General features: G+C 36.3%; 1 protein-coding gene across 1 annotated transcript in view; it reads right to left on the bottom strand.

Moving 5' to 3' along the window:
* Positions 1–23,330, bottom strand: part of Hs6st3 (heparan sulfate 6-O-sulfotransferase 3) — a 717,130-nt gene that overhangs the window by 676,884 nt on the left and 16,916 nt on the right. The gene's annotated exons all lie outside the window — the stretch shown is intronic.

Below are 23,330 nucleotides of genomic sequence, written 5' to 3'. Positions count from 1 at the left end.
AATACAATTAAGGTCTCAGAAAGCATCAGCACTTTAATTTTGAAATGTCTTTTCTTAAACATTACTGAAATATCGTATTACTGTCTCTTGATTTCCTATTGCATTCCTGAAAGTGAGTTCACTTTAATAAATGGGAGCGTCTGTGAAGACAATGATCATGAAAGAGGGACAAAGTATTTAATTGCACTAATTATTCTTTCATGTTATACTATTGCTTGACAAATATATTTACCACATTTGCAAACTTCTAGAATAACTGATACGTTCATGTGCATCAGAAGTGCCCCTAGCAACAATCTGCATACCTTTAACCAAAAAGAAATGGAAATACAATGTATACTTTTCCAATAAGACAAAATATAACCCATGTTTTTGTGACTATTACATTAATATTATTTTGAATGCAATATCATCCATTTTACACTGAAATACCTGTCTTAGAACTCACTGACTTGTTATCAAATTTTTTTCAATCAGTTTATTTCGCTTTCGCTAATCCTAAAACTTGGATGCAAGATAATAAATTATTACTTCTTTGGAAAAAGTGTTTATAGGACAGTGAGCTGTCCAATAAAATGAAAATGCTGCTAAAAAATGGCAAAGTGGACTGGGGATTTAGCTCAGTGGTTCCGCCGCCTGCCTCACAAGCACAAGGTCCCAAGTTCGATCCCCAGTACGAAAAATAAAATAAAATAAAATAAAATAAAAATAAAAATTGGCAAAGAAAAGTGTAATTATTTTCATATATTTTATAGATAATTCTTTATAAACAATCTAAGCATGAATTCAATAGAAATTGATAACTATGTTGATCTATGCTGTCATTTTTATTTTCTTCTAATATACCAATGGATAAAAATAAGAATTGAAAACGATTTTTTAAGACTCAAATAGATACTTGGGGGCCAGGGATTTAGCTCAGTGGTTCAGCCGCCTGCCTTGCAAGTGCAAAGACCCAAGTTCGATCCCCAGTACCAAAAAAAAAAAGAATTAGATACTTGGTTTTACATCCAAGTCCTCACGCAAACAGTGTACTACATGATATGAAGTCATGAGAACAAAGACCATTCTTTGCTCTTGTCTTCAGTAGAGGCCCACTAACATTACTATTTTGTTAAAAATTAGAAGTAAGCATATTTACTTCATAATTACTCTATTAAACATACTGTAAGTCCTATGCAAAACTCAGAAGAAAAAATATCTTTTACTATGAATATTATTTATAAAAAATTATAACACCATGGCCAGGGATTTAGCTCAGTGGTTCAGCTGCCTACCTCGCAAGCATAAGGACCCGAGTTCGAGCCCAGGTACCAAAAAAAAAATTATAACACCCTTACATGTAATGAATTTTTTTTAATTTATACGTAAATTTTTTTTTCTGAATCTTTCATCACTTCAGGAAAAAAGATTTTATTCCCAGCTGACTATAGGGAAGATCAGCTCATCCTTAATTCATTAACTACCATTTTTTACCCTCTTACATTTGTCAAGTCACAGGATTCATTATAACAGGAATGTAAGTTATGGCTTTAGCTCTTTTTGTTCTAATCCTTTTTTCGTGTATTCTTTCTTTTGATTTGTGACCTTCATTACCGGGAGAGCTCACATAATGCTTTCAGTTCAGTTCCAGGAGGATAAGCAGTCAGATACTGGAGGAATTATTTTACATACTGTAGTTATTAACATGATTACTCAGAGAAATTATATTAATATCCAAGGCACTCCAACACTTTCAGAAAAAAATGCTTCTTTATCTCAATTTTTCCTTTAGCCCAGAAGACACTTTCTCATCGATTAGCAGTGAAAATCCCCAAGTGAAAATTTCCTCAACAAAATGGAAATGCATTATAGAGCTCTTTGTATACTTAGACGATCTAGTCCAAGGCTTTCCTTGCCTTTGTTTGCTTCACTTTTATGTTGTAAAAAATGACTTTTATTACACTAGCTTTAGAAAATAGAGTAGCGTACATTAAATAAAATCACCCATAACCACATATACCTAGAAATAATTACACCATTTCAATGTTTGCTTCATCTTTTTTATGTCAAAGGCATTTTGTGTACATGAACTAAGATCATTTTATATTTACAACTCTACATGATTTTTATCTACCCTTATGAGTATTCCCCATGTAATTAAATATTCCTCAAAGTATGATTTTAATTTTAAGACAATATAAATGTACACTATTCTTATTTTAATATCCCCTTACTAAAACTCAACAAAGTACAAAACAATCTATAGTGACAGCTGATCAGTGCTTGCTGGGCTAAGAGGAAGATAGGGCAAGAGAGAAAAACGTACAAGGAAACTTTTAAAGATGGTGAATATATTCATCGTTTTAATTGCAATGAAGGTTTCACAGCCTAGGTAAAAATATACCAAATTTTACTAACTGTAAATATTCTCAGTTGTTGTATGTCAACAATACCTCAATAAAGCTGATACAAAAATAACTTTTAAAATTCTTATTATTGCATAGTAAGTTGGTTCCAAAGTTTAGTTACTATACAGTGGTAACAAAGATAATTCACCATTTTATTTAAAAAGGAATATAACTTTGTACATTAAAGGCTTATGGATAGGTTTGATGAGGAAATTATTTCAATTCTTGAGCAATGCACAAGATTATATAAATTACTTTAAAATTTTCTGAAACTTGTTCCCCTAAAAATATTTACTAAATTTTTACAGATTTCCAGAGCATTTTACTTCATCCTATTGGTCCATTTAAATTTAGGAAAAAAATACATTTGGGGCAAAATTAGATAAGCCAAAATTTGCTATCATTAGGGCTCTCACATTCATTAAAGATTTTTTATGAACTAGACACTTATTAGCATCTTACATTAACATCAATTATCTCATTTCTTTAAATAAAATTAAGCACAATAATGTTTAAAATGACAATAGTAATGAGATCAGAAGGAAGCTTAACCTCAGAATTCAAAGTCTTTTGGAAATGTTTGGGATTTTCCCTCTAGGTTTCAAAAAATAAAACCTTCAGAGAAGACAATGGATAAACTATGTATTCATATAATAAAATGCAATAAAAAGGAGCAAAATACTGATACCTGTGATAACTTGAATGATGAACCTCCATACCAGTATGCGGAGAGAAAATAATCAGATACAAATGAATATGTGTTATAAGATTTTATCTACATGAAGCCCAGGAATAGGCAAATCTAATCAATGATTACAGAAGTCAGGAAATGGTTTAACTTTGGGGTTAGGTAGGAGTTTGAGGAGTGGATCAAAAAAGGCATGAAAGGGCTGGGGACTTAGCTCAGTGGTTCTGCCACCTGCCCCGCAAGCGCAAGGACACAAGTTCAATCCCCGGTACCAAAAAAAAAAAAAGAAAGAAAGAAAAGAAAGAAAGGCATGAAAGAATATCCCAGAAGTGACTGCAGAGGTGCATGCATTTGTCAAGACTCACATTAACCATTCTTAAATGTATTTTATTATGTATTATTTATATCTCATTTTGAAAATTGTAATTAAGCTCTATCTTTGGGAAGCTAAAGATTTAGCTGTACCGTGAATCCAATCCAATGTGCACCTTTGCTGCCCACCATGGTCCAAATTTCCAATGAACCCAATCAAATATGAAAACAACGACCAATACCTAGATGAGATATAACCAAGAACAAGAACAATGCTGAGGTAAAGGGGTTTTCCTTTCTTTTTTTTTTAAATTTCCATTTCTTTATCGAAAGAAACAGAAACAAATAAGGAAATTCATTTCAAATGCAGATCTTCTATTTTAAATAGGCTAATCAGACCATTTGGAAATGTTAATTTGTTTCACTATAGAAATCATTTCATTATATATACATACATAGCAAAGCAGGTTGTGTACCTTAAAAATACATAATAAAATGTATTTTTTAAAAAATATCCAATCAAAGGCTAGAGGTAAAAATGAACACAAGGCTAAAGGATCACTGGACCTCCTAACCTCCCTTAACAATGGCCCTATTAACTTGTCATGGTCAACTTTAACGCAGTAGGCTGTGGGCTTAAGACTTTTCATATTTGAATTGGTTTTCTCTATAAACACAGCCAAACCTGACTCCCTATAAACTGCACCCACTGCATCTAGTTCTGCCCTAGTTAACAAACCCCTCTTCCATGACAGCCCTAGGAATACTGCCAATAGGGAGAATTTTTCCTCTAAACTTTTATAGACCAACTATTCCCTTAACTCTTCCTGATGTGGCATGACTTTTCAGTTACTTCATGATTCTATGTGTAAAAACTATACCCCAGACTTAGGAATCCCTGTGTTATGTAACTAAATCAGAGAGCAGTTGCGCTCTACTTTTATTGATCCATACCTGTGTTTCATGAATGCAGTCTCACTACAAAGCTTCTTCTCAGACTGATCTTCTGGAATTTTCTTGAGCAACGCCAGGCCTCAGAGGTGGCCTTCCTCCCCCTACACACATCTCTTCTTTGAGTCATGTAATATGGTGTTGAGCAACTTGCTGGTCCCAATGCTTGTCGCAGATAAAATGGATATCAGAATACCTGGCTCCTAATACACCACTGACCAAAGTGGGATGCCAAAAAGAAAATTTAATTCTAATTCTAATATAAAATGCGTCCCTTCCATTAAAAGAATCATTATCATTGTTGTGTGAGAAACTTGTCATATACAATACTGGCAGTATCATAATGACTTTTTTCTGGAAAATCAAAAATGGAAATATATTCTCCAAACCCAAAAGAGCAACTGCCAGGAGAAAAACATCTAATCTCTGTGATTACAGAGAAGAATGTCCTTGTAAATTTTATTCCCAGCAAAATCCTTATGTGTTTATGATTTTTAAATATGATAATAAATTAAAGAATAAAATATAATGGAAAAATAAGAAAGAGACAAATAATACTGAAGGCTTTTGGTGATTACAATGCAAAGAGCTAGTAAAATTAAAACCTACAAAATAGGTAAAACCAAACTATTATAAATACAGAGAAGGAAAATTACATTGTTAAAAATAAAAATCAGAAAAAAAGAGCAAAATGAAAAACAATACAAATTGGTAAGTACAGAAATATAAATAAAGGCCAAACTATGAAATTTAAAAAGACAAAAGATGTGAGAAAGAAAAATAATTACATAGAGCATAAAGAATTAGAAAAAGACATTAAAAAACATATAGCTATAGCTAAGGTATTTAAGGGTGTAACTATTATAAGACAAATATTAAAGAAATTTCAGCTTTTAAAAAATAATCTGATAGGGGCCAAGGATTTAGCTCAGTGGTTCTGCTGCCTGCCTCACAAGTGCAAGGTCCCGAGTTCAATCACCGGTACAAAATAATAATAATAATCTGATAAAGAAAGATAAAATTATCAGAAGTAAACAGCAAGGTACTGACATAAATGTAAAAATGTAAACCAATTTAACAGAATAGAGAGTCCAGAAATAAATCCATGCACTTACAATTTTGCCAAACATATACAATGGGGAAGGGATTCTCCTCAACAAATGATATTGGAAAAAGTGGATATTCATATGCAGAATAGACTTTTATCTCATACCATATGCAAATGTAAGACCTGAAACTGAAAGTCTATTAGAATAAAAAAATAGAGAAATAGCTCCATGACACCATCCTGGGCAATGATTTTGAAGACATGCTTCCAAAGAACAAGCAACAAAAGAAAACCTAGACAAATAGGATTACATCAAACTAAAAGCTTCTGTACAGCAAAGAAAAGAATCAACAGAGTGAAGTGGTAACCTATGGAATGGGAGAAAAAATATATATATATATATATGATTAGAGGTTAATATCCAAAATATATAAAGAACTCAAACAATTCAATATTGAGAAAAGAATATAGACATTCCTCAAAAGAATACATACAAATGGTCAACATCACTAATTACCAAAGAAATATAAATTAAAACCACAATAAGATATCACTTCGTATCTGTTAGCATGGCTATTACCAAAAAGATGGAAGATAATAAGTGTTAGTGAGGATGTTGGGAAAAATGAAAATTTGTATGCTGTTGGTACAAACATAAATTAGTGTAGCTGTTATTGAAATATGGAGAGTTTTTTTCTGAGACAGGCCCTCGCTATGTAGTTCAGGTTGGCCTTGAAATCATTGTGTACCCCAGGCTGGCCTCGAACTCATGGTAATCCTCTTGCATCAGCCTCTGAGTGCTGGGATTACAAGCATGTGCCACCACACCTGGCAAGAATTCTCTTTTTTTTTTTTTTTTGGTACCGGGGATCGAACTCTGGTCCTTGTGGTTGCAAGGCAGGTGGTGGAACCACTGAGAAGAATTCTTAAAATATTAAAAATAGAACTTCCACATGACCCAGCAAACCTACTGCTGTATATACACCCAAAGGAAATGAAATTGTTTTGTCAAAGAGAAATCTACACTTCCATTTTGGTTGCAGCATCATTCACAATAGCTAAGATACGGCAGGATCAACCTAAGCATGGGTGAGTGGGCAGAGAACATGTGGTGTGTATACACAATAGAATGCTATTTGTCCTGTAAAAGAAGTAAATCTTTTGCAACAACGTGGATTATCCTGCAGGTTATTACGTTAAGTGAAACAAGCCAAGCACAGAAAGACAACTACCACATAATCTTCCTTACACAAGAAATTCAAAAAGTTGAACTCAGAAGGAAAGAGTAGAATGATGGTTACCAGGGTCTGGAGGGAAGAGGGGGAGGACCGAGGAGATGTTATTCAAAGAACACAGAATTTCAGTCAGGAGGAATCAGTTCAAGAGACTTCACATGATAAATACGCTAACACTGATGTATTCTATTCTTGAAAATTGTTAAAAGGGTGGATTTTAAATGTTCTATCCACAAATAAATGATAAGCATGTGAAACAATGTACATGCTAATTAGCTTGATTTAGCCATTCTATAATTATACTTATTCAAAGCATCCTATTGTACACCTTAAATATATATAATTTTATTTCTCAATATTTTAAAGTGTTAATTAAAAACAAAGTAAATGGCAAGATGTTTTCAATTAAACCAGGAGGTTCTGAAAGAATTATTTTAAAGAAAAAAACACATTAAGCTTAAGTAGTTTAATAAACTATGGCAATCTAAAGGCAAATGTACAGAAACTGTTTAAATGAATAGAAAGAGACTCTAACTAGTTGAGTAACATTTGTTTCTCTTAGATGTTATTAGAGACTTATTCTGAGTTCACTGCAAAGCCAGCAGATACAGTTCCTGGCAAAGCATTTCATGATGGCTGTAATGGAAAGATGAAATAGTAAGCTGATGAAAGTCTAAGAAGATGAGAAAGAACGCACTTCATATGTCAGATGTTCACCCAAGCCCTGACACCAGCTGCCCCACAAGCAGTTTACTTGGTGGTAGGAACAGATGACGTTAAAATTCAGGTATCTAAGCTGGCCTGCAGGGCCTTTGTAGGATATTTTAGGATTTGGTAAAATGAGTAAGGCTTGAACATTCCTAAAAACTACAAGGGAGCCATCAGAGAGGAAGAAGTCAAAAATCTGAAAGCAGTGATAATTGAAAGTTCCAGGCTAGGTAGGGTAGGATAAAGAGCTCAGGAACAAGCCACACAAAAATTCATTAAATGTAAATCCTTTCATAAGCAGTTTTTAATGCAATACTACAGAGCTCACTGAAAAGCTCAATCCTTAACCAATAGGACTAATAATGAATGCAGATTTAGGGGATATACTTGCTCCTGGCATTACTTCAAGAAAAAGGATGTAAGGAAAGACAAGTACACAATTGGTTAGGCAAGTCCTTCTTCCCCCACGGTATTTAGCCCTGTTTTGTAGGCCCTAAAGCCTTCCCCAAGTAGGATCTGGTATATTTTCCTAAATTACAGTATATACAAATAATCACTTTCCCAAAATGATGTTTTTCCCATTGGACAATATAATTCATGTAGAGGTAGCTAATCCTAACCCATAGGGAGTCTAATGAACCCCTCAAGCATAGTTCCTTCTGGTGGATTCAGAGCAGTGGTCAATGATATTCACATTGCCCCTTAAAGGGTTAAGACTGCAGGCCACCTACGGGGAGGGTAAGTGGATGGGGGGCAGCAAGTGGCTCCCTCCAAACACACACACTCATGCCCTTTCAAATGAAGCAGAGAAGTTCTGTTGGCTTCTCGAAAATTTTGTTTACAAAGGAGATTCCAATGAAGTATAAAAACTCTAGGATGAGATAATGTGCTCATCAAAAAGTTATCATCCTTGGGCCGGGGATTTAGCTCAGTGGTTCCTCCACCTGCTTTGCAAGTGGAAGGTCTTGAATTCAATCCCCAGTATGAAAAAAAAAAAAAGTTACCATCCTTATCCCCAAAATAATACATTCTTCCTTGCTATTTGTTTTCCCATCTCAAACTACAGTGCTACATTACTCAGTTCAGTATCCTGCATGAGAAATTGGTTTGCTAATTAGTTTGGTAGTGCTGCCATAACAAAGTACCACAAACTGTGTGACTTAAATAACAGAAGTGTATTCCCTCACACTTCTGGAGAAGTCTCCAAGAGGTCCTTCCCTCACGGCCCTCGGAAGAAACCCACCCTGCCAGCATCTTGATCAGTTGCAATGAATAGGAAGAGCTTCTTGCTAGCTAAGTAACATCTGCTTCTCTTAGGCACTGTGAAGAACTTGTTCTAAGTTCACCGCAATGGCAGCAGGTACAGTTCCTAGCAAAGCATTTCAAGTTGGTTGTGACCCACTGATGAACTGAGAGCCCTCATGATCCAATCACCTCCCAAAATCCCCAATTCTGAACATATGAGGCTTTGGGGGTCATTTTAGATCCAAAGCATAACACTTTCCTAAAGCTCCCTTTTATCTTCAGCTGTCCTTTAAGTGTTAGTCTCATTTAGACACAGTCCCTAATTCTGCTCTTATTCTGGACACTCTCCTTGGAAGATCTCATAGATTTTCACCATTTCCTCTACTCCTTGTGTGCTCCTTGATTGACTGGGAAGCAGAGTGAGAGTAACTAGACCTACACCATTCTGGTTATTAGAACTCCTTTAGTACTGGGAGGTGACAGAAACTTAGGTGAGGCTTTATTCAAAGGAATGGGTCCTTGGACCAGGGATTTAGCTCAGTGGTTCCGGCGCCTGCCTCACAAGCGCAAGTTCCCAAGTTCGATCCCCGGTACCAAAAAAAAGAAAGAAAGAAAGAAAGAAAGAAAGAAAGAAAGAAAGAAAGAAAGAAAGGAATGGGTCCTAGGAGCATGACCTTGTTGTCCCTGGCCCCTTCCTCTAGGAACCTCCTCCTCTGGCCCCTCTCTCCCCCCCACCCATCCCCCTCTTCCCTGCCCACCTCTCTCCTGGCTGCCAGGAGTTGATCAGCTTTCCTCCACCATGCTTTTCCACAATGATGTTTCTGCCTTGCCACAGATCTAAAAGCAATGGAGCCAGCAGACCACAAACCAAAATGTCTCAAACAGCTAAAGTAATTGAAATAAATAAATTGCTCCTACTTTAAGTTGTTTTTCTTAGGTATTTTGCCACAGTAACAGAGAGCTGACTAATACAAAAGACAAAATGCCAATAATCTGAAAGATAGAAGGGAAATCACAAAACCATAATAACAGTTTCAACCAGTAATTAATCAGGTAGAAGAATACTGTATCAAGTATCCATTAGAATTAGCATATTAGATGTCACCAGTGGCCTACGTAAGAGCAATTTTACTAGAGTGATGGAGGCTGAAATTCAAGGGCAGTCACTGAGGAAAGAAGAGGCAGAAGACCACGGCAGCAAGTGCAGAAGATTCAATAAGATAAAATGAGATGGAAGTGAATGAGGCTTATTTTCAATCAAGGACTACTGCAGTTGTTGTTGTTATTCATGTTTGAACGAAGAGAGACATTTGAGATCCTTTCAAGGAAAAGAGATATTGAGGATACTGAAGTAAGAGGTAGCAGGGAATGGAGTAAGTACATGAAGGAGGGAGGAGGTTGCAGCTGGCGCAGAGTGGAGTTTGAAAGTAGTTCAGTTCATCCATGCTTCTATAACCAAGTACTACAGGTTGGATGACTTATAAATAACAAAAATTAGGTGATGATCTTCACATAGTGGAAGAAAATGACAGAGATCTCTGAGGTCCCTTTTACAAGGTCACTAAACCCATTCGTGAAGACTCTACTCTTATAACCTCATCTCATTCCAATTAGGCCCACCTCCTACCACTATGACATCGTGGGATAGACTTTCAAATCATGAATTTGTTGGGGGACATAAACATTCAGTCCATAATAGGTATGGAATAGAGAACCGTACACTTCATTGTCTTTGACTAGAGAAAACAGGATAGTAGAGATGGCTGAACCAGCAGCTAAATTTTTAGGAAGTGGGGATCAATGGGATAGAACCAGTTTTCTTGATGCAGCCAAGTATTGAGAGTGAGAGGTGGGGATTACAGGGAAAAGGAGAAGGGGAAGCCTAAAGTGAACTAATGTCAATAAGGCTCCCCTGAGCCAGGACTCTATCATAATGTCATGGCAATAGGCTGAAATGCTGTGTGGTTTTCTAGAACAGAGTTCAGCATCTAGAGTCAGGAGAAAAACAAGAAAACTGTAGCATCCATCTCTATTCCAGATATGGCAGAGTGACGTGTAGCAGAAGCATAAGAATAGCGGAGTTAATGGTGCTGGTGAATAGACAACTTGGATGATAAAATGATGCATGCCCCTACTAGAATGGCAAGGAACACAGATTAAGAGGGTACTCACTGCAGGTGTGAAAAAAGAAGAGGAGTACAGGATTAAAGTTCTATATCAAGTCAACAAACAGATGTAGTAGAAAGGCAATTCTGAGAAATCAGGAAAGAAGTAAGTACATGTTCTTAAAGAACTAAAAGTTAAGACATTGGCTAAAACATTCTAACAGAATTTTGACCACATACAACAATCACATATTGTTGCTTGTGAAATTTTATCAAGTGACTATTAGAAATGACCACATTAAATGATTCTGCATAAGTTATAAAACTGAAATTGAAGACCCTACTCATCATGCTACTTACTTTTATTTTGTTTACACTGTACCTGATGCTATGTAGGATTTGAGTGGCTTACAAGAATATGAAAATATAACATGATATATCAAATTTAAAATAAGTAAGAGAGATGAGGTTCATAAACTCAAGTAAGATGAAACTAGGAGTGAGGTTGGTTTATGAAGCTTAATGCTCCTTATGTCAAGATCAGTGCAATAAATTGCTCTTAGAATTTAGTGCCAGACAAAAGTTTTTTAAGATACTAGCATATTTTCTATTATTAAACAATGAGAATTGTTTAACTCATTCCATTTCCACTCGGATCTTGACCCTGGAAAACTTGGCAGCAAATATTTTCCCCAACTCTAATTAGTGCCTTAACCTAGGCTTTTCTATTTAAACCAACACCTTGCTTCATTATTTATACCTCACTCTTTATCTTTTATTTAATGGGATTATGGTGGTTTTAATCGCATGCCAACTCAAACATTGCTGGAGTATGTGCGACATAAATTAAAAGTAAACATTCACAAATCTTGTTCTTAATTGCAATACAAATAGTTGATGTTTTACTTAAATTTTCTAGTTCCATACTTAATTTCAAACACTAAAATTCATTTCTGAAGTCATCACACTCTAAAATCTTTTTAATTACTTTTCAACATATGACAGACTGTTCCAGAATGAAATATCCTCTCCCTGAGTCTGGTGCATCATTACATTTATCATTCTATATTCAGTAGTAGAATAGCATTGGTAATATAATGTATATTAAACCTGTAGCAAGTTATATTGCTTATCAGCACTCTCCTACTTGCTGCTGTCTATCTGTATCCTGTCATCAAAAGCAAAAATCTTTAATAGCAGGTAATAAACCAGATATGGTTAAGTAAGAAAACTGCTAATTTAAATGATGTCTTAACGTGGATGGATGATGTATCAAATCAAGAAAATATACCTTTACATGGTTATGCCCTGAATATTTAATCCACACTTGCCTGGCTCAAGAGCAGAAATCCAAAGCTAACCCCATACACCATACCGAAGAATCACCCATCCTCACTGCTGTTAGATGCCCCTGGGCTTTGTAGGTCAAAGTAGCTTATATATTCCATTGCTGAAAGAAAATAAAATAATATCCACCTTATTTTTGTCTTTATCTTATTTTACATCCATTTTTATTAAATAAGGAATAGGAAGTGACAAAGCAAGGAAGTAGTCTGGTGGCCCCCATCTGCCAAAGAAGCTTGGCTAAATGATTTTTGTCTATAGGGACCTTTAATGCCTGGAATCAGTTCTCCCATTCAAGTCCCCAGTGAAGTCCTTGTCCTAAAGGACAATCCCCTTGAATGGTTAATAACGTCATGCCTAAAATTGCTGTTCCTGGCAATCCAATGAAACAATGGGCTAGAAATTGCCATCAAGAGACCAATAAGCCCCAGTTCTAAAAACTATTAAGGAAGGATCCTGAATGTTTTCCTTTCTTTTCTTTTTAATATCTCAGATGCTTCAGTCCCAATATGAAAATTACGAGAGCTTAAATCCACGATCTTCAACAAGCTTAATCTTACACCATTGGTCATAATGCCCCTAACCAGATACATGCATATGCAACTAACATTTCAATATGCCCTGCATTTTTCATTTTTTAAAACAACCAGGTAGTCCTTGTCTATGTTTCCAGGTGGAAGGCACAGTAGAGGATCTTTAACTATACTATTTCCAATCTCAATAAGCCAGCTTTTCTGAAGAAGCGTCCAAAGGATTTTCTATCATACAAATCATTTAACTGCATCCATCACTCATTATAAAAATTAATGGATAGCTGAGTTATAAAGGCCATCAGAGCTGGAACTGGCTTGCCCTTTTTACAAATGATATGCCAAAAGTCCTTTGGGAACAACCCTTAGTTTATTAAAGACTCCTTCTAGAGAAGAGGACTTATATGTACTCCAGTCATATTCACTGTCAGATTGTGAGATATAGTTTTCCTTAGTAATGCAAACCAACTAAAAGATTTCTGTACCAGGCTGTACTGCTCTCTGTAAGGGTGAGAAACAGTTCTCATGAATTGACATAAAGCAGTTCAAAACAAATTAATAAGTATAGACACTGAGCAGTGGCTCCAATCCTCCTTTCCCAAAGCCTTTTCTGATACGTTCAACAACAAAACACCCTTTCAAAAGATGGTTTTCCAATGTTCACTTCTCACATCAGTACTGAGTTTAAAACTCCATTCAATCTGATTACTTTTTGCTCACCAGCTGATGGTAAGAAAGGAAATCTATTATATTTGAATAATATGTACTTGGTCCATTATTTAAGAATACTTGATTCTTTGAAAGAAGATAAGCAAAACAAATGCTTTAGAATGGATAGAATTCAATAATTATAAAGTATAGATAATAAGTAAGCTGATAGCTTATGAAAAGGTAAAATCCATAGTGCATATAATGCAGAGGTAACGAGTAGCTTGTAAGACATAGGGATATCATAATGTGTTACATATAGACAGTGAATGAGAAGCCCATAAGAAGCCCATAGTAGCCCATGGTAACCATTAAAGACATAGTATAAGTGGAATGTATGGTGGAACAAGCAAGAGTAGTACTCTTTGATGGTTCATAAAGAACAAGTCTTAAGGTAAAATGATGACACTCTGGGCTGACAATTATGTTATCCTAATATCAGCTATCTAACACAGTACTCTGGCCTCATGTGTGCTCTCTAAATCAAATTTCAGAATCCCAAACTATTTGGCAATCTAGCTGATAAGATATAGGTGTTGGCAGGGGTGCTTGTCCCTGTATTTCTTTGACAGAGCAAGTGTGCCCCTCAGATACCTTCTATATGACAGTTGGACCCCTTCCTCAAACTTCACTCTCATCTTTTTAACCACATCATAAGTTTGGGAGGCTTGTGTAGCAAAGAGATAAGACATATGAACATTGTGTAACCCAGAATTCAGGTCCTAGGACTCCATTCCTTTTTGCATACTATTCTTGGAACATTAACCTACCTTAACTTTTCCCCTTCATTCTCATTATGTTTTAAACTGATTTAATAGACAATATGAGTAAAGAGTCTTAATTTTGCCCATGAGTTTTTCTGTTCAATGGTCTCTGGTAGTGTATTTGAAGGCTACCACAGCATCCTTATAGTTTTCCATATGACAATGTAAGTGGAGAAATATTAGATTAAGCTGAAAAATATATGTTTCTGGAGTATTAATCAGCTTTTTCATCACTCAGACACAATCCCTCACACCCACAACTTAAAAGAGGAGAGGATTAATTTGCTCACTGTTTTAGGAGACTCAACACAAGGTCAACTGGCTCCAAGGCAGAAATATCATGTCAGAAGGGCATAATTGCGCAGAGATACTTAATCCATGGTAGCCAGGATACAGAGCAAGGGAACAACGCCAGAAAGGAAGGGACCAGATATAACACCCAAAGTCATACCTCCATCACCGGTCCAGACACACCCAGAAGTGTGGTTCACTAACCCCCTACATGGCTACTAAGCCAATCAAGTAGACACAGTTAAGCTTATCCACCAGTTTGGGTTAGGGATTTATGAAAGTACAATTGTGACATTATGTTAATGGTAATATAATACACTATAATAATACATTTAGAAAAACGTGTCTCTGTACATTGTCTTATAACAACTGAAGACGAGAGAATCAAAGGCATAGTTGGAAAGAAGCAGATACTTATAGATAAGTGGCAGGCTTTTGAATCAGAACCCCTGAGATCAAATCCTGGTTCTAGTACTTCGTATCTCCATAACTCTGGACAAATTACCTCTTTGTACATCAATTTCCTTATGTGCAAAATAGGGATATTAATAGTACCTACCTGAAACAATTACTTTTAAGATTAAAGGAATTGCTAGTATGTAAATCTTTTATTCTGGCCAACTCATAGGAAATGCTCTCAAATATTTTAGCTATCACAAGGGGAATAAGGGAGGGGGGAGGGGGAAAGGGAGGAGAGACAAGAAAAAATAGAACAGAGGGAAAAAATGGAAACAATGCTTCTGTAAATAAGGAGGGAAAGTGGGGTTCATGGAAGGGGAGGGGAATGGGAAAAAAAGAAGCAAGATATATCATGTACAGATATAAATTTCCTATGATGAATGTGATTATTATGTATATCTAAAATCTACCAATAAATTCTTTAAAATGGAAAAAAAATGAAAGACTAAAATACCAGGTAACAAACTATTTGAGTGATAATGGGCTGTACAAACATTATTCTTTTTGCCATAGTAATTAGACCTCTTCACATGTTAATGCCAGAATGACCAGTAAATACTGAAGTATTTAAAGCAATAGTAGTAATCTGGTGTAACATGAACTTTTGTAAGTTTCTCTTCGTGAATAAATTTTTTTTAGGGTGGTTTGAGTACATGACAGAGCTTGCCTGAGGAAAGTTCACTGGACAGTAAATGAAAAGGAACTCTGCAAGTCTAACAGCTAGAAAACTTTAGAGTCCCAGGGCCAGATGTTCCACTAAATGGAGTGACTAGAGCAATAAAAATAAACCAAGTGTGAACAAATCTGCAACGTCCTACTCATAGCCATTGCTACCAGAAAAGAGATCTTGCCTGAAGAAAGGCCAGCACACTCTGGATGACCATTATGAAGTGGCCTGGGCTCCTAGCAACTGTGGATACCTGCTACCTCATCTGCTTTCTCCATTCTTTGGTGACATTAGAAAGATCCTACCTGCCCTGTGGAAAGCAGAACAACCATGAAGTGTCGATATATATTATACCTGAATAATAACAATAAACATGTGCCTTTTCTGCAGACATCCCTATTTCACACCTCTCAGAGTGATGATCTCCTCAAATAATCCTAACCTCACTCTACATTTTTAGCTCCTTAATAAGCTCTAATTAACTGTGCAAAAAAGCCCATAAAATCTACCTGCTTGGATACAGCTCAATTCAACTAAATTAAATACATGTAAATTCAAAGTATTAGTAAACCAGTAACTCTACAATTTCACACTTTTAAAATCCCAAAGAGAAGTAAAGGCATTTGTTACAGTCTCAAGGTGGTTAGAAATATACTTTAAAATAACTTAAAATATTCTTCAAATAGGTACATAAACACACTCAACCTCTCCGTCACTGGTTAAAATATGGTAGCATCTGTGCTAGGAAGTCAGGGATTTGGAAAATGGATTTTATTAGTCAATTTTTCGATCCAGCCCAGAACTACATACCCTACTACATTCATCCCAAACCTTATCCAGATTGCAGATGAGTCTGACCTGCTACGTCACCATGTGTACCTTGCCAATCCTTTTGTGATACACGTCCTTTAGATATGTCAGCATCACACACTTTATACATTCTAACTGACTTCTCAATGTTAGGGTCCTAACCTAACACTGTCATATGGTGGAGCTGGTTAGGGTTCCACGAAGCTCAATGAACTCAAATTTAAACTGAAAAACAAAGGCTTATAATTCGTTTTTTATCAGGAGGCATAGCTGCCTAAACACAGAAGATAATACCAACTAAAATGCATGTTTCTCCAAAAATAATTTAACGGTCACATGTTTTCTTCCATAGTTTGAATAATTAAGAAAAATCTAATGAAGGAAATGAAATCCAAAATACCACTAAACAGAGAAAATACTATGATGTATGGAAAATAAACAGGAGGAATATACATATGTATATTTATTTTTTAGATAATAAGAATCAGAGCATGCAGAATATCTCATAACCTGCTTTTTGGTTACTAATATACAGTGAGCACTTTTTCATCTCCTTGTAATATCTAAGAATATGCCTTCAACAATTGCAAAAATTCCACAGTTCCTTATTACCTTCCTAGTCCTACCAGCTGAGTGACTTGAGAAAATAGAAACGTATTTTCTCACCACTCTGAAGACAGGAATCAGAAATCAGGGTGTCAGCAGGACTATATTCCCTCTGACATCTGAAAGGGAATCCTGCCTTGTCTCTTCCTTGCTTCTGGGTTTGCCAGGAGCCCTTGGTATTCCCTCGCCTATAGTTCCTAACTCCAATTTCCACCTCTGTTCTGCACTGCTGTCTTAGCTACTCTCCTGCCACTGAGACACGATATCTGACACCCACAACTCAAAGGACAAGAGGTTTCTTTTGGCTCGCAGTTTTAGGGGACTCAGTCTGTAGTCGGCTGGCTCCAAGGCAGGAAGGGCATGGAGGAAGACTGGCAGAGGAAAGCTGCTCACATCATGGCAGCCAGGAAGCAGAGAGTGAGGGGAAAACCAAGGAGGCAGACACGCGTTCTGGGTCAGGTCCCCAGTGACACCCCAACAGGCCCCACCTCCCAACAGCACATTCAGCTATGATCCAGTCATCTTTACCCACATGAAATTTCTGTAGACATTTTAGATCTAAACCATAGCAATGGCACTCTTCTGTGTGTCTCTTTTCTCTTCTTATATAAACATCGGTTATATGGGACTAGGGTGTTGCCCTGCTCTAGCATGTTCGCATTTTAACTACTCTATTTCCAAATAAAGTCACCTTCTAAAATACCAGAAGTTAGTACCTCAACATATTTTCTGAAAGAGAGGACACAAGTCAGTCTCAAACAGCACCCTGTGGTAGAACAGTTTCCCTTTTTTTTTCTTTTTTTTTCTTTCTTTTTTTTTTTTTTTTGCTATTATATTTCATGCCACAAATAGGCTATACAAAGTAATTTTTAGGAATCATCAGTTCCTCACAACAAACTTATCACCATGTACAGAGTGAAAATTGAGGAGCAGAAATATTAAATAACTATCGAAATAATAAATGGAAGAACCATCAGGCCCTCTGGCTCCACAATCATTGAGATTAACCACACCCTATAGTGCAGAATGATATAGATCCAACACAAATTTCTCTTAATCAAAGAGTCAGAATGACTGACCACTGAATAAATAGGAATTCTGTTTCCTCAACCATTAAATAGTATAGACCATGATGGCGAACCTTTTAGAGCTTTCAATAGCACAAACCACCTGCTGAAGCATGCATGCCATAAGTTTGCCACCACTGGTATAGACCATCCTAAAAACCTTTCTCCAAAATCTGTCCTGAATCTGTTTTGCTATCCTAAACTCTAACAATAAACATATCTAGCATCCAAGAGTCACTTTAAAATTTACAAAGTACAGCAATATCTATTATATTTAATTACATTTAATAAAAGATGTTACAATCATATGCATACTTAGCGAGATCACTGAGAAACATATTACTCTTTTCCCACTTTTTAAAAATGTCTATTATTTAAAATCCCTTAAATAGCTTTCATATCCTGCATTAATTCCAATTATTTAATGCTATTTATATTATTTATAGAAAGAGATGGCTTTTATTATATTAAATAGATGTATGAGGCACTAGAAACTATAGATTTATTTTATATGCTATAACTATATTGAAATCTTATTATAATAATTGTGTTTTAGATCATTTCTTAGGGTTTTCTCAGTATACAATCACATACGTATTTCATAACAGAAGTTACTCATGTCACGCTTTATACATTTTCCATCCAGAGTCCTGAGGGTAAACATCTCTAGTGCTGTTATTAGGAGTATCGATAGAAGGCAGTTAAACATTTTCTACTATCTTTCTTTTCACAAGTTCTCCTTTCCAAGTTAGAAGCCTCCCTTCCTTATAAGACTCTGTCCAATCATTTTTCTTTTGGTACTTTTGTATTAGTTTTTCTAGGTTGCTATAACAAAGTACCATAGATTTGGTAGCTTAAACAACAGAAACCTATTTTCTTGGTTTTGGAGAGCAGCCGTCCAAAATCACCGCATTGGAAAGTAGGCTTCATTCTGAGGTCTTCCTCTGGCTTATGGAGACCCCCCTTCTCCCTCAACCTCACATGTTTCCTTCTGTGTGTGTCTATACGCTAATATTCTCTTATAAGGGCACCAGCCACATTGGATTGGAGTTCACCCCAGTGATCTCAGTTAGTCTTCATCACCTTTTTAAAGGCCCTATCTCCAAATGCAGTCATATTCCGAGGCACCAGGAATTAGGACTTTGACATGGAGGACACAATTCACCCCATCACAATGTCCCTATTATGAACAAATTTACCTAAATCTATTTTCTATATTCATACAATCTATTACATATTTTTAATCCAATCATACCACATTACAGTTTGCAACTAATGGAAATCTCCACTTCATTACTTGAAGCCTGCCCTTCGTAGCTTGCCTTATTTTGGGGTATTTCTGCAGCATTCTGTGTGCTGCAGTCACTGCGTATTTTTATAGATCATCACTGCATATTTTGATAGATATTATGCTTCCTTTTCTATCTCCTTCAGTAGCTATCATCAATCTTGCCTCTTTGTGATTCTTGGTATTTGTTTTCCACCTCTAGTGGTATAAGGACCTGATTGTGTAAATGTGTTCCTCCTTCTTGGTGTTAAGTTTTTTGTTCTTTTTCTTTTTACAATTAGACCTGATTTTCTTTATTTCAGTTTTTATTTAGTGTTTTCAAATGTTGTTTTTCCTTTGTGATATATATTATGATTTTGCTAATTTTTCTGTTATTTTGATATATTTAGACCCCAGGGGACATCACAAAAATGTTAATCCTGTCAGCATTTTTTGCAAGTCCTTCTCTTATGAACTATTCAGATGGAAATAGTCTCTTTCATACTGCAGAAATCAAGACACTTAGGATTCTATTCAAAAATAACTCTCAAAGCATGTCCAAGGAAAGAGAAAAAGAAGGGAATGAAATTACTAATGCCTGCATCATGCTAGAAAGTTTATTTTGTAATCTCATAAAGTTCTCAATACTAAAAACTGAGTTAAAATATTTAATTCCTTTTATGGATGAGTAAATTGAGGTCATATATGTAATAAATGAGAAAGCTCAGAATCAAAATTAATTTTTATATTCCAAAGCCTATGCTGTACCTACTTCATGTAACTCCTATCTCTCCTCAAGTATATTTTTACCCATTCAAGTTTCCCAGGGCCTCTCTGAATCCATGGAATAATGAGAACACAAGTCAGATGCCAACATAATCACAACAGGATGGTGGTTCTGCCACCTGCACCAGACTTCCTCTTCCATCAACAGTTTAAAATAGTGGTGCTCAGGAATTTATTGGGAAATTCACTGCAATTTAGCACTTGATATAATGAGTGAACCATCAGAAATTTGAAAATTTCGTTCAATACGTGCATATTGAGCCCTTTCTGAATGCCAGACACTATACTACTTGCTTAGAATACATTCGTGAGGAAGCTGTTCACCTGTTGTTGAGAAGCTTAGAGATTGGGAAATGGATGAAGAAGGAAGACTGCTAGATACTAAACATGTTTTGAGGTGTTCATCATGTTATTTTGCCCTTCTTTTAAAAATCTGCCCCAGGCCACCATCCCTGCTGATTAGGAGACAGCTATGTGTACTGCATCACCCCTGTCCTCCCTTCTACCATCCCCACCTCCCAGCTGAGGCAGGGCAGACACCCAAATGACAATCCACAGGACCTCACAAAGGTGAGGTGGACCAGTCAGACTTCTCAGGCAAAAATGTATACTCAGACTGATGAAAAACCAAGTCAAGAAGCCAATGAATGAAGAGAACATGTCTCGTGTCATTGAAGAAGAGCTGGGGTGTCTACATCACCGCTGCCCAGTTCCCTGAAGTCGATCACATTTTTAAGACTTTTTCCTGACACCTGTTGTTCTCTTGTCTGCTTTCTGTAGTCGACCAGAATCCTTACAACTAAACACCACCTGTAGTATGAGCTAGTTACATCGCTTTCTGTCATTTTGAAACAGCTAAGCTCCAACTAATGCAAAAATGTAACCATAACATGACAAATACCATAACAGACATATCAATAGGGTTCCATGCCTGCCCCAAGAAAAAGATCTTGACTTAGCCTCAACAGAACAACCCTGAACCGCTTCCCAAATCAATAGTAGAATAAGCAGACACACAGAGGGGAGGGAAGGACATGAGGTCAAGGGTAGGCACAGATCAAGACAATTCTTATCATTACCTGAACCTGGACTATGAACTCAAATCATCAAAACTCAGTCAAAATCATATATTGATCATTTACCATGAACCAGCATGTTATAAAAATGGGTAAAATAAAGTATTTACATGAAAGGAAGTCATAGTCCCATGTTCATGGATTTGCTGTTTGCACAAAGAGTTATGAAAAGCCAGTGTCTATTTATTAGGCCTCAGTGAATGGTGTTTTGTGAGAAGGTAGTTTTCTGTTTATTTTGAGGTTTTACATCCATTTTTTGTCATTGAAAGAAACATTTTACTAATAGGTAATATTAACAGAGTACTTTATATATGCCAGATATTTTTCTAAGCACTTTACAAATACTAACTTAGGTAATCCTCAAAACTCTGTATGGTAGGGTCTATTGCTATACCCATTTCACAGGTGAGCAAACTGAGGCACAAAAACCCAGTAACTTTTCACGGTCACATAGCTAGTAAGTAGCAGAACTAGTATATAAACCCAGTAATCTCAGATTGAATATTCATAACCAATACTCCAAGCTGCTTTTAATAATAAAAGAGAATAGAATAATAAAAAAGAATGAGATTTAAATTAGCTACACTTTCACAAACAACCTCTTTAATTTTATTATGTTCCTTGGCAGAACTTAAACACAGGAATATGAAATCTGAACAGAATCTATTTTAACAGTGTCACAAATATTTGCTAATATGCTGGTTTTCCTTTTTCTCACTTCACTGGGGATAAAATTCCATCAATTTATTATGCCATAGTTTAACCATTCCCTCTATTCAAATCCTTAGTTGTTCCCTGGTTTTTCCATTCCTTTGCCATTGTAAATAATGATGGATCAAATATCTTCGTGCATATATTTTTCTTCTTTCTTTTTCTCTATTTCCTTAGGGTAAATTCCCATGGGTGAGATTCCTAGTACAAATGTCCACAAGCAGCTTTTAGATTCTAGATATATAGTTAAATTACTTTCCAAAAACCAATAATGGAAGGTCACAAATTTGCAAATTAACCCATTTCACCACAATTTCATGAGATTTGAGTTATTATATCTGTATTTTTTAATGTTTATTCATTTAGTAGTGTAAAGTGGTGTTTTTTAATTTATATTTTACTCCCATTGCTTACTGATGAGGTTAATATTTCCCTAGTTGTTTACTTACTTATAGAAGTTCTTAATGAGAAAATTCTCTGTACATAAGTTTTGCCCAATTATCTGTTGAGAATGTAATAGGTTTTCTACCAGTTCGAATGCCTTTAAGAAAGTCATTAATCCTTTCTTGCCAGACTTTGTGTGTTTTCCCCCACCACCACTCCCCCTCTATTTACACAGGAGGGAGCTTTCCGAGGTCCTGAAAAGCAAGGTTTGGAGGCACCTGGATTCTGAGTCAGCTTTGGCCTGAGAGATGAGGCTGTGACCTTGAGGGGACTGGGCTTGACTCAAGAGCCAAGACAGCACGATATCTCTAAATGCCTCCTCTTAAGTTTAGGTGAATCAATTTTTGTGTAACTCATCCATGGATGGTGATTTAAGCCCTGGCTGTACAGAGGCTGAGGCACTGCAAGACTTGCCTTCTCAGATCTAGAGGGTACCACTCTCTCCTCGTTTGAGCACACTGGCACCAGAAGCAGCCCCAACACCCCACATTACTAGAAGCTCGCAAGACCAAAGAAAGCTGTTGGACTCCACTGCATCTGCTTCTGCTCTATGCGTCTTCCTTATGCCATAAAATCCCGGATCCCTTGTGACATAAATCAGGACCTAATCTAACCTTACAATGGAGTCCCTCTGGGGCATTCCTGCCAACCCCAACCCATGAAGCTCTGCCCTCTTCCTTCCCATTTTATTCCACTTATGGTTGTCTTTACTACACATTTCACGTTTTTAACATAGATAAAGTTTCATGTTTCTCTTTGTGCTTTCTTTTATTCTTTCATACATGAGAAAGCTTTGTTCTTTCCCAGGTTCATGAATATGTCCAATTTTACTTTATTCCAAAGCTTATTTTTATCTTTAATTATTGAATCTATCTGGGGCATAGCTTTTTATATAACATGCAACGTGAGTGTAAAAATGTTTGCCATGCCGGGCTTGGTGGTGCACACCCCTATTTCCAGCACTCAGGAGGCTGAGGCAGGAGGATCACCACGGGTTTGAGGTCAGTCTGGGCTACACAGTAAGTTCAGGACCAGCTTGGACTACATAGACTCTGTCTCAAAAAAAATTGGTGTGTTTCTAAATGTTGCTGGTAAGCTGGTTATTGAGTATTCTTTTT

This window comes from Heterocephalus glaber, unplaced genomic scaffold (genome assembly GCF_053883595.1).
Source record: "Heterocephalus glaber isolate CG9 unplaced genomic scaffold, H.glaber_assembly_v1.0 deba00001577, whole genome shotgun sequence".
Taxonomy (NCBI): domain Eukaryota; kingdom Metazoa; phylum Chordata; class Mammalia; order Rodentia; family Bathyergidae; genus Heterocephalus; species Heterocephalus glaber.
This window is presented reverse-complemented; position numbering and strand designations above follow the sequence as displayed.